The following is a 12,321-nucleotide window of genomic DNA, read 5'->3' as shown; positions in this document are numbered from 1 at the left end:
CTAATGATGTATAGTGTATAATATACTTGTGGTTAGAGATGAGCTTCTATGTGTGTATATACATATCACAGTATGGTGCAGCATGTGTATATGTGTGTATCAATATGCATATTGTATGGTGCTGTATGGTGCTGATAATGTTGTTTCTATACATACATTTATACATACATACATTCATATATATATATATATATATATATATATATATATATATATATATATGTGTGTATATATATATATATATATATATATATACATAAATATGTGTGTATATATACATATATATATTTATATATATGTGTGTATATATATATATATATATGTATAAATATATGTATGTGTATATATATTTATATATATATATATATATATATATATATATATATATATATATATATATATGTGTATATATGTATGCATGTGCATATATATGCGGGTGTGTGTGTGTATAAGTATATATTAGCATACACATTTCTTTTTGTTCTTTGTAACAGGCCATATGTATAGCGTGTGTGTTCATGTCATTCATTTGGTACACAATCCTGAACAAAATGTGTAGGTGTGTGGATGTGTATATATGTAGATATGAGAGTACATACTTGTATGTGAGAGAGCGATACGTGCATGACACACGCACATGCATATATATATATATGTGTGTGTGTGTGTGTACGCATGTACATGTATGTATGTATATATATATATGTATATACATATATATGTATGTTTGTATATATATATTTATATGTGTATGTGTGTACATGTTTGTATGTATGTATGTATGTATATATATATAGATAGATACAAACATACATACATGCAAGTACATACATGCATATATATATACATACATACATTCACACACATACACACACATACACATATACACATATATATATAATATATATAAATATAATTATATATATATACATATATATATGTATATATATATATTTATATTATATATCATATATATATATATCATATATATATATATATATATATATATATATATATATATATATATTATATATATAAATATATTTATATATATATATACACATATATGTACATTTATATATACACACACATATATATATATATAATTTATATATATATGCATACATATATATCTATATGTGTTTGTTTTTGTATGTTTGTGTATGTGTACGTATGATAAAATGTGCACGTATGCACCTGTAAGCATGTATCTGTGCAGATGCATGCATATGTACAAGCAAGTGCTCGAACAAGGCCGTATGATGATTATTTCTTTCTATTTGTCCTTTTCTTTTTTGCTTGTTTTTTGTTGTTTGTTTTTGTTTGTTTTTCTCTTTTATTCCCGCAAATGTTTTCCATTCCCTCCAGCTATTTCTAAACGTCTTTTTACTAATCAGAACAACTTTCATGAGACTCTGCCATGAAACACGCTCCAACTCTTCAACATGTTTCATCATTTCTTGGATCACATTTTTTGCTTTCTGTATCACATGCTTTCTTTATTGCAGTCATCATCATCATCATCATCATCATCATCATCATCATCATCGCCATCATTATCATCACCATCATCATCATCATCATCATCATTATCATCATCATCATTATCATCATCATCATTACTTCATCAAATCCCTCCATTCTACCTTGAAGGCATTTACAAGGGACTCGCTGCCTTGCAAAACTGTTGTTTCACAAGACTATCCTCCCTGGAACATACTCAGTTGAATTCTCTGCATATGTGTGTATGCATATATATATATACATATATATGTATATATGTATGTGGACGTGTGTTTGTGTGTATGTTTGTGTGTGTGTGTGTTTGTGTAATTGTGTGTGCACGCATATCATATTTTGAAGTAAATATGTATACATGTATGTGTGTAAAGTTGTATTATACGCACACACACACACATATATAAATATATAATATACATACACATGCATATAATATATATGATATATATATATATATATGTATGTTTTATACATATATAAAACATGATATATATATATATGTATATATATATATATATATATATATATATATATATATATATATATACATATATATATATATATAATATGTATGCTATATATAATATGTATGCTATATGAATATATACATATGCATATAAGTAACATATATATGATATATTATATAATATATACAAGTATGTTTGTGTATGTGTGTTTCTATATATACATATCTCAAAATATATATGCACATATATACATACATATATACATATATATATACATATACATATATATATATATATATATATATATATATATATATATATATATATATGCATATATAATTATACATATACATACCCATATACCCAACATACATATACACAGACACATAGACACACACACACATATATGTGTGTGTATATATATATATATATATATATATATATATATATATATATATATATATATACATATATATAGATATAAACATACATATATATGCATATATAAATTAATAAATAAATAAATATATGTATATATAAATAAATAAATAAATATATATATATATATATATATATATATATATATATATATATATATATATATATATATATATATATAAATATAAACATATGCATGTATTTGTATATATTATCTGTATAAATGTTGTTGGGTTCTTTTTCTTGTCAATGTAGATTTTCATTTTGTATTTTTGTATCCCTGCCTCTGACTCTGAGAGAAAGATGAATTCTCATGGCCTAAGGCTTCAATGTCATTTCAACAGCATCACAGTGCATTTCCACATTACAGGCTTCTTGACTTTTCTATCAGGTGTTTTTAATATTATTTAGCAAGTCCTTCCCAATCTACATTCTCAGCGAGCCCATAGTATATTGTGGAAACTTAACAGGAATGTCCGAATGTATATTCTGATCATGGACGAAGTATATTGTAATCTGAATGCCATTCATCTATGAAGGATGGTAAATTGTCTTTTGTTTGTGTGCTTAACATCGTTTCCTCAAAAGGTAGCAAGGATTAAACTGGAAGGGATTTAAGGCATGATTTTGACAGCCATCTTGTTTTCATGTTTCCAGCCTTCAAGTGATTTTACATAAAGAAAACTTTTCTTTCCAGAGGAACTTGAAACTGCAGAAGTAGTGGATGACCTGTGGAATGAAAACGTCAAAAACGTCACCCCTTGCAACACATTTATAAACGGTGGCATCGCTACCTACAACATGCCTCACACACACAAACACACACACACACACACACACACACACACACACGCACTTGATATAAGAGTTATTTGAGGATGCTTGATTATCAATATAATACACTCCGTAAACATATTTAAATGGTTTTATTTCTCTCACATCCTCTGAGGTATATAAAGTGTTAATGCTAGAAATGCAGAGCTGTTGTAGCCATATGTGCAAAACAAATCGATTTAGTAATTGCCAATTTGCTAAACATTACAAGATATTTTGTACACAAAATTTGGATGAAATTGGAAGCCACTGGCAGGAATATTTCAACCGAATCAAAGAGAAAAAAACATTCTAAATTTTCAGGCATGATTAGGATACTAGAATTTATCCAATGGCTTCAGAACATTATCCGTGATGATCCCAGATAATCAATGAGGACCACTGCCAAAAGACATCAAGTGTCGGAGTGGACTCTCAGAACTGTGGTGGACAAAGACATTCCAGACATGTTGCATGAATTAAGGCAAGTTCATGTCTACAAAGATACATAAACCATTTGATTTATTCCAAGCAGTTATTTGACAAGGTTAAAACTCCCAGGAATACAGCATGCTTTAGTTATTCTCTGATAGGAAAACCTTTGACCAAGTCTAAAAGCCTAACACTGAAAAGTGACAGATATCTCTTGATATCCCTTGAGTGACAATCACTAAGTTTCAAACGACTGTGATGTTATAAGGAGAGGGGTGTGAGGGGCAGGTGACTGTGCGAACCCTTCCTTTGTCTTGATATCATATGGTCACAGTTAATGAGCAGTTGCTGGAAAAGATAAAAAGACCTACCAGAAAAGTGTAACCCTTTAGTATTCAGATAGTCACATGTAATGTCTATTTATTCACATTGTTTTGAATTAATCCTGCTTCATCCTGTACTTTCCACATTTCGATGATGTGGTTGTTTAGTTTTAGAATAATATTCTAAAGAAGGTGTGAGAGGCTGGATGTGGTATGTTTGAACATAAAACAGGTAGAACATCCAGGTCTAATATGGCCAGTTTAAATGCTAAAGGGTTAAACATAGAAATAGTATGATCTGAGGAAAAGTTAGCTGCTATTTCTGAATGGTTTGACTCTTCTGAACAGGCTATATTTTTCAAACAGCGTTTGCAGTTCTATGGTATTGATTATTTTCTGAGAGGAAAAAAAAAAAAAAAGATATTTTTACCATTTTTGGTGTTTGTAAAGATATTTGTAATGATATTTGAATTAATTTCACAGCAGACAAATATTCATCTATCAAATACAGTGGAATTAGAGTAACCATATGGCAGACATTGCAATGTTATATTTTGCTTTGAAGGATGAGTTAGAGAATTTACAAGGTGACAGAAGGACAATATGATAAAATTCAGCTTTAACATATGTTTGGAATCTGCATTTAGAGAGATTAAACTGCTGGCAAAAAGAACAATCTAAAATAATAAATACAAGATTAATTATAAGATATATTGAGGAGATTATAATGGAAAAAAGGTCAGAATCTTTTTTTGTGTTTTAGTATTTATGTTTCTTTCAGGAACGCTCTAATGGTGGACTTTCTTAAATTTATTCCAATGATTTGTGTGGGTTTCAGCTTTGCAAAACTAAAACAATAATGATGATGATGATGATGATGATACTCTTTTCTACTGTAGGCAAAAGGCCAAAAATTTTGGGGGAGAGCTAGTTAATCACGTTGACCCCCAGTATGCAACTGGTACTTTTCATTGACCCTCAAAAAGATGAAAGGCAAAGTTGATGTTGGTGGAGTTTGAACTCAGAACGTATGAATGAATGAAATACTGCTTAGCAGTTTTCCCAGTGTGCTAACGATTCTGCCAACTCACTGTCTTAATAATAATAATAATAAGAATAATAATAATAGTAATAATAATAATAATAATAATAATAATAGAATCTGAAGCCCAACTACCACCCTGGCCACTACCCCCACCCCTACTACTGTTGCTGTTGCTGCAACCACTGCTGCTACTACACATTAAAACAATAATATCAGTGATATCAGTGATGATAATAATAATAATAACGAAAAACGGTTGGAGCCTCATGGGCTGATTAATAATGATACATCTAGTGATGGTGTCACAATAAAAACACTGTTAATTGCACAACCTGATAATTGCTACCTCATATGAGTGACAATGAAAAAACAAAATATTGTGAATAATGATGGGAATGAAACTGAAGCCAATGATGGTGACAGTGGTACACCAGGTAGGCTTAGAGATTCTGGTCTGGCTCCAGCCTGGTGATATTCAGAAAGGGACCACCACACATGGCATAGATGGAGCAAGCAAATTAATATTGTGGTCATGGAGTGTTACTACCTGAGCAGGCCGGCAGATGAAAATGGTGCTCAAATAAGGGGTTACCGATGACGTATGTATGATCATTGGAGAGAAAAGGGATTGTTCCAACTCATAGAACAGAGACTTATGTGATCAAGCTAGAGCAATAAGAAAAAATTGTTGGTTCACAGAAGTAGAGGTCAAAGCTATCAAAAGACGGGCCATTGACAATAGCAGCATAAATAAGAATGAAAATACAGTTCTTACTAATAAGAGTAATCTCATAGCAGAGGAAAGGAGCAGTGGTAGCTTACTTGAGGAGAGACATATAGATGATCTAAAAGAAGATGATAAAACTAATGGCGACATGACGGATGAACGAAAGGCAATCCACAACAGAATAAAAGTAAGACTACAGGAGAACGATAGCAACATTATCATGACCACCACCACCAACACCACCACTACGAAAACCACCATACCATCTTCCACATCGTCCACCAACTCATCTTCCTCCTCTCCCTCCTTCCCACCATTATCCCCCCCACCACCAACGTCACTGCAATCACCATCCCATCGCATCCTCTACTTCCTCTTCTCCCTCCCCATGATCATCATCAACATTGTCAGCACCACCACTAACACCACTGCCACTGCTGAATCAACATAACCATCACGATCATCATCACCATCATCATCCATCCATTTTGGGGTTAGTTTGGTCCTCTTTGGTTCCCTAATCTAAGCAAATGATACACAAGTCCTTTGACTTTCCCTCCTTTTGGTTCAGCATTTTCAAATCAGCTTTCACCTCTTTTTCTCCCATTTCTTTCTTCTCCTTCATCTTCCAATTCTGTGAATTTTAATTGAGAATGTCAAAGACCTTTTAATTTTATTCTCTTTCAAGGCAACTGGTTTCCTAAATATTTGGTGCCAAAACAATTGGTTAGAACTTGGAAAAGAAATATTTGCTCTCACTCGCTTGTTTGTATGTGTGTGACAAACTGTGACAGATATATGAACTTTCCACCAAGAAAATGTGGCAAGCCTATAGAAAAGTTTCCAAGTTAAGAGAATTTCAAAGTTTTACATATTTCCCTTCATTTGCCTACAGAAACAACATGAAGAATTATCTTCCTATCTTTAGAAAGAAAGAAACAAAATACTTGTTTTCTGACTATTTTGCACAGTTTTATTTCACAAATTCTTCCTTCTTATAATATATACATTTATCTTGTTTTGTTTTACGAAGTTATTTTATTAATTTTGCTTGTCCTGCAGGTGACTGAGTTCAGATTAGATAAGCTGGATGATAATCCGTTTCTTCTGATTCCTCCTTTACAAGGAATAGTTCTATATTTAAAGCAGCACAAACAGTCATAGTCTAGTTTCTCAAAACTAAGACTGTTCAATATCAATTAACAAATACCCCTCTCCCTCTCTCTCTGCACACACACACACACACACACACACACACACACACACAGAGACAAGCACATGCGCGTACATGTATTACTGTTGACGATATTAAGCACAAGAAGCAGCTTAAAACACAAAAAAAAAAAACATCGAGAGCATTATTTCATCTTTGAACTAACAACAGCAAATAAAATAAAGATGAAGAGCGCTCATGCAAACAATTTAAAAGAGAGTTAGAGAGAGAGAGAGAAAGAGAGAGAGAGAGAGAGGGAGAAGGAGAGAGAGAGAGAGAGAGAGAGAGAGAGAGATGAGGCTGATGATGATGATGATGGTGGTGATGATCATGATGATGGTGATGTTCGTGGTGATCATGATGATGATGGTGATCATGATGATGATGATGATGATGATGATGATGATGACGACAATGAAGATGATGATAATGATGATGACGATGACAACAATGAAGATGGTGATGATGATGATGATGGCTATTGAACAGAAAGCTTTGTTTGCTGGTCATGAGTTAAGCTCCTTGACAAGACCTACTCCGTCAAATATCCTTGACATCTCTGTCTTTTCAGTGTTTCAAGCATCACAGCATTAACTGCTTCTCCATTCCCAGATGCTCAGGCTGGAACTGAAATTAAATTATTTCCTATTGTTTGTTTGCTTGTTTCTTTGTCTGCTCTTAATGAACCTCTAATCTACGACAACGACAAATTATGCTCTGATAAATATTACCTCCATTTATTAGATATTTTTCTGTTCTTCTTGCAGAGTCACATTGCATCTACTCCACCACCACCACTACAGATACACACACATGTATATACATATACATACATATGTGTGAATATGCACAAATGTATGTGTGTGTGCGCAGATATAAGACATAAAACACATATATATGCTAATATAAAACAGTGAGAATGAGTGCTCAACGCTGCAGTGGTGAATAAATATTCCTCATTTGTGAGTTAAGAAGGATACCATTGGTTTCATGTAATCAGAAATTACTTACAATTATCATGCCTGCCACATGGAATGTTGGTACCCGTCTATATCTAGACATGTACCAATGTGTGTGTGTGTGCAGTTTCAGTAGTTCAATATGGACATGGAAACCTGAAATGGACAGAGGAAGACCTAAAAGAGATGGACAGAAAGTCAAGAAAGCTCTTAACGATGCATGGAGCCCATCATCCACAGAGACACTGAAGAGATGAAGAGAGCAAATGGAGGAAGGGGACTGACAAGTGTGGAAGAATGCATGCATATCGAATTTGAGAGCTTAATAAGATACCTAGCCCAAACTAAGGAATGAGAGAGAATTGAGAGCAGAGAAAAAATGGAAAAGAAAGGAAGAAGTACAAAAAGGATCTGAAGAAGAATTATGTAAGAAGGGACTACACAAACAATTCCATGTAGATACAAAAGAAGTTGCTGGAAAAAATAGGTGGGATTGGCTGATGAAAGGAACACTGGAAAAAGAGACCAAGAGCACTATACTGGTGGTGCAGGACCAAACTCTGGCCACGAACTGGAGGGTCAACCTTAGGAATGAACAAGTGTCTCTGCTGTGCTGCATTTGTAACAGAATGGATGAAACCATTGCCCATATCACAAACGAATGCCCTAGACTTGCCCCAAACCACTACAAGTTGTGACAACACGACCAGGTAGCGAAAGTGTTACATTGGAAACTGTTTGAAAAGTGGGGGCTACAGAGAAGCAAGACATGGTATGAGCACCAACTGCAGGGAGTGGCAGAGTTGGAGACTAACAAAATCCTCTGGGATTTCCCAATTCTAACATATCAGGTGCTAGAGCATAACTGGCTGGACCTAGTGGTAGTCGACAAGATGTACCACGTGCTATATTGTTGATGTTGTATGCCCCTTTGACCCACAAATAGTCAAGAAAGAAGGCGAAAGGTAGATAGATACAACCCTCTTAAGTACAAAATAGCCCGGCTATGGAAAATTAAGAATGATGCAAACCTCCAGACATAGGAGAGCCCTCACCTAAGTGAATCAAGGGATCTCACAGCTCTTATTTGTTTGTTTTCCTAAATCAACCAGTGCATACTTAGAGTAGATCCATTCATATTAACAGTTAGTGCTAAAATCCCTCACCTTTTGACAAATTCAGTGTGGGGGGGCATTTTCCTCTCCTTTCTAAGCACATTGGCAGTAAATTGGAGGAGAAAGAAGAGGGAGATAGATATCATCACCCCTGGTATATCACAGGTACTCTTTTTATTAACTTTCAGAGAGATGAAAGACAAAATTGATATGGACGGGATTTGAACTTAGAATGGGAAGATCTAGAAGAAATACTGCAAGGCATCTATTCTGGTGCCTAATGATTCCGCCAGCTCACCAATATTGTTTCTTTTTATTTGCCACAAGGACAACAGATGAAGGAAACAATAACAGGGTCTTACATAATATGTGTGGATTTACAAAGAAAATCAACATGAAACTGAGAATAAGAAAATAAAAATAAGCTACTCAGCATTATATATATGTATATATATATATATATATATATATATATATATATATATATATATATAGATAGATAGATAGATAGATATACATACACATATATGTATATATGCACACATATATATATACATGTACATACATATACATAAACACACACTTATATAAACATGCATGTATATATACACACACATATCTATATATCTACATGTATATTTATATATCTATATATATATGTGAATATGTGTGTTTGTGTGTGTGTATATATATATATATATATATATATATATATACACATATACATACATTTATCTATCTATCTATCTATCTATCTATATATACATATATATATGTGTGTGTGTGTGTGTGTGTGTGTGTGTGTGTGTGTGCATATATATATATGCATATATATGTACTTATATATCTGTGTGTGTATATATGCATGTATTTGTATGTTTGTGTGTGTATGTGGTGTGTGTATGTGTGTAAGACAATTGAAGCAAACATTGCAAATATAAATGGTTTTCTAAATTTGGCAAAAGAAGTCTTCATGTAGAAATAAAAACCTAACAATAAAAAAAACATTGAACTTTTGATACCTTAAGTAAATCTTTCCTTTTAAGACAACGTTTTCATGGTGATCTGATATTTTTAGTTGCATTTGACACATCAGGTTAGGTACATTTAGCAGAAAAGATATATGGAAGAAATTCTAGTAAAAATACTCGAAGTTATTTTGGAAAAAACAAAAGAAAAAAAAAAGCCGAAAAGAAGAATTAAAAAAAAAAACTCTAAAGAGAAAGCAATATTTACTTTGTAACATAGTTAAAGGCCGGTTGAGGTGATAAATAACTAGTCTTGCTGGATTTTCTCTTGTTTTTGCCATTTTTTTTTTTTTTTCTTGCTGGGGAGAAATCTTGTAGGGTCAGGTTCTTCTGAAATTTTATTTTATTTTGCAAGAATTGAAAAAAAGTAGAAATTTAGTTTTGTTGATGTTATTGTTGTTGTCATCATAGTTGTCGTTGTTATTTAGCCCCAGGTCAGCCCTAGATGGACAGTTGTCGTCATAAAGAGACTTGTGGTTATTGTTTAGAACCAAATCAATCTTGACCAGACAGACCGATGATCGAAGATGTTTCCAGTCATGACCATCATGACCCGATGCAGGCATGGCTGAGTGGTAAGAAGTTTGCTTCCCAACAGTTATTAGGGAGCAAGACTGAATGCATTGTGGTATTTGTTCTTATGCTCTCAGTGCTGAGTTCAAACCTTGCCTAAGTCAACTCTGTCTTTTGTTATTTTAGACTCAATAAAAATGCCTGAGTGGTCGACAGTGGGGACAGAGAAAGTCTACCATGCTTGCATTCCTGTTGCAAAGCATTTAAAGCCATTCAGAGATTACCTCCCTCCCTGCCTCTGACTTGTCTCAGAAGTTTTGTAGAAAGTCATACCATCTAAGAGATTAAACTTTTAGCATTTAAACTGACCATATCTTGTCCTGTATATTCTAACCATTCCATGTTAAAACTGGCCACATCTGGCCTCTCACACCTATCCTGACAATGTTATTCAAAGCAAACAATCATATCGTCAAAATCTCACAATTACGATACAATGAATAATTAATTGAAAATGGTGTGAATGAATAAGCATCACATTTGGCAGAATAATCTGAAGACTAAAGAGTTAAAAGGAAAATACATCGGTAGTGAAGAGTGTGTATGTGTGTATTTGCATGTGTCTGTGTGTTTGTGTGTATATGGCAGGTGTTGTGGGTGTGTTGCCTGCTGTCATCCAGGTAGACTCTTGTGAGGTGATTGATGAGCAGTGTCTAAACAAGCTGTACTATGACTGTAGTTGAAGCTGAGCTCATCAAATATAGAGGGTGTCTGGGCTAAATTTGACAGCATAGAAAGAACAATATCACGTCTCAAAAAAAATTCCTTTTTTTTTAAATCAAAAAATATCAACAAAATTCTGGTTTGGAGATAAAAGTTTAATCAAAGTAGTCAGCATCAGCTTGCATCTTAAGACGGCTCTGGAACCTTGTGCAGTGAAGCTGAACCTCAAGCTAAATGTATGCATGATTATATGTGTGTGTGTGTATTTATTTATTTATTTATGTATATATGTATGTATTTATGTATATACACATGTATGCACACACACACACACACACACACACGCATATATATATGTATGTATGTATGTATGAATATAGGTAGGTAGGAATATATATGTGTGTGTGTATGTATATATAAGTATATATATATATATATATATCTTATGAGGAGAATATCTTAATCTCATTGATTCTGCCTTTTAGGGAAACAAACTCGTGGTACTGATTGAAACTGAATGTGAGATATTCTGGCAAATCTTACAAACTTGTTGGTTGATAATTCTTACAGTTAATATGTTAATGTACAGATTATTTTGAAGAGCAGAATAATTAGTACAAATTTGTTGAAGCTTTTGAAAGCTTAAATCATAAACAATGGCTCAGTTTCCTATTAAGAAAGACAGATTATATCTTTTCAACTTGATCCTCTTCAAATCAGGCAGATATCTGTGCCACTTGATGTCAAGTATCATTGACCATTAAGTACATAGCAGTGAATAATTGTCTTTCAATGGATATTAAAGACAGGCTCTAGGTTCATTGAAAAATTTACCAAGTGAATCAGATGTCTTTATCACCATCCTGCTATCTGTAATTCTATGTGATAAAGTAATACAGTGATCATCACTGTTTAATGTCTGTGTTCCTTGTTGGCATGGGTTGAGTAGTTTGATAGAATCTTTTGGACCCAAGAACTGCAATGTGCTCCAATTTCTGCTTTGG

Source organism: Octopus bimaculoides, chromosome 5 (assembly GCF_046866305.1).
Source record: "Octopus bimaculoides isolate indiv1 chromosome 5, ASM4686630v1, whole genome shotgun sequence".
Taxonomy (NCBI): Eukaryota; Metazoa; Mollusca; class Cephalopoda; order Octopoda; family Octopodidae; genus Octopus; species Octopus bimaculoides.
Note: the sequence above shows the minus strand (reverse complement) of the source record.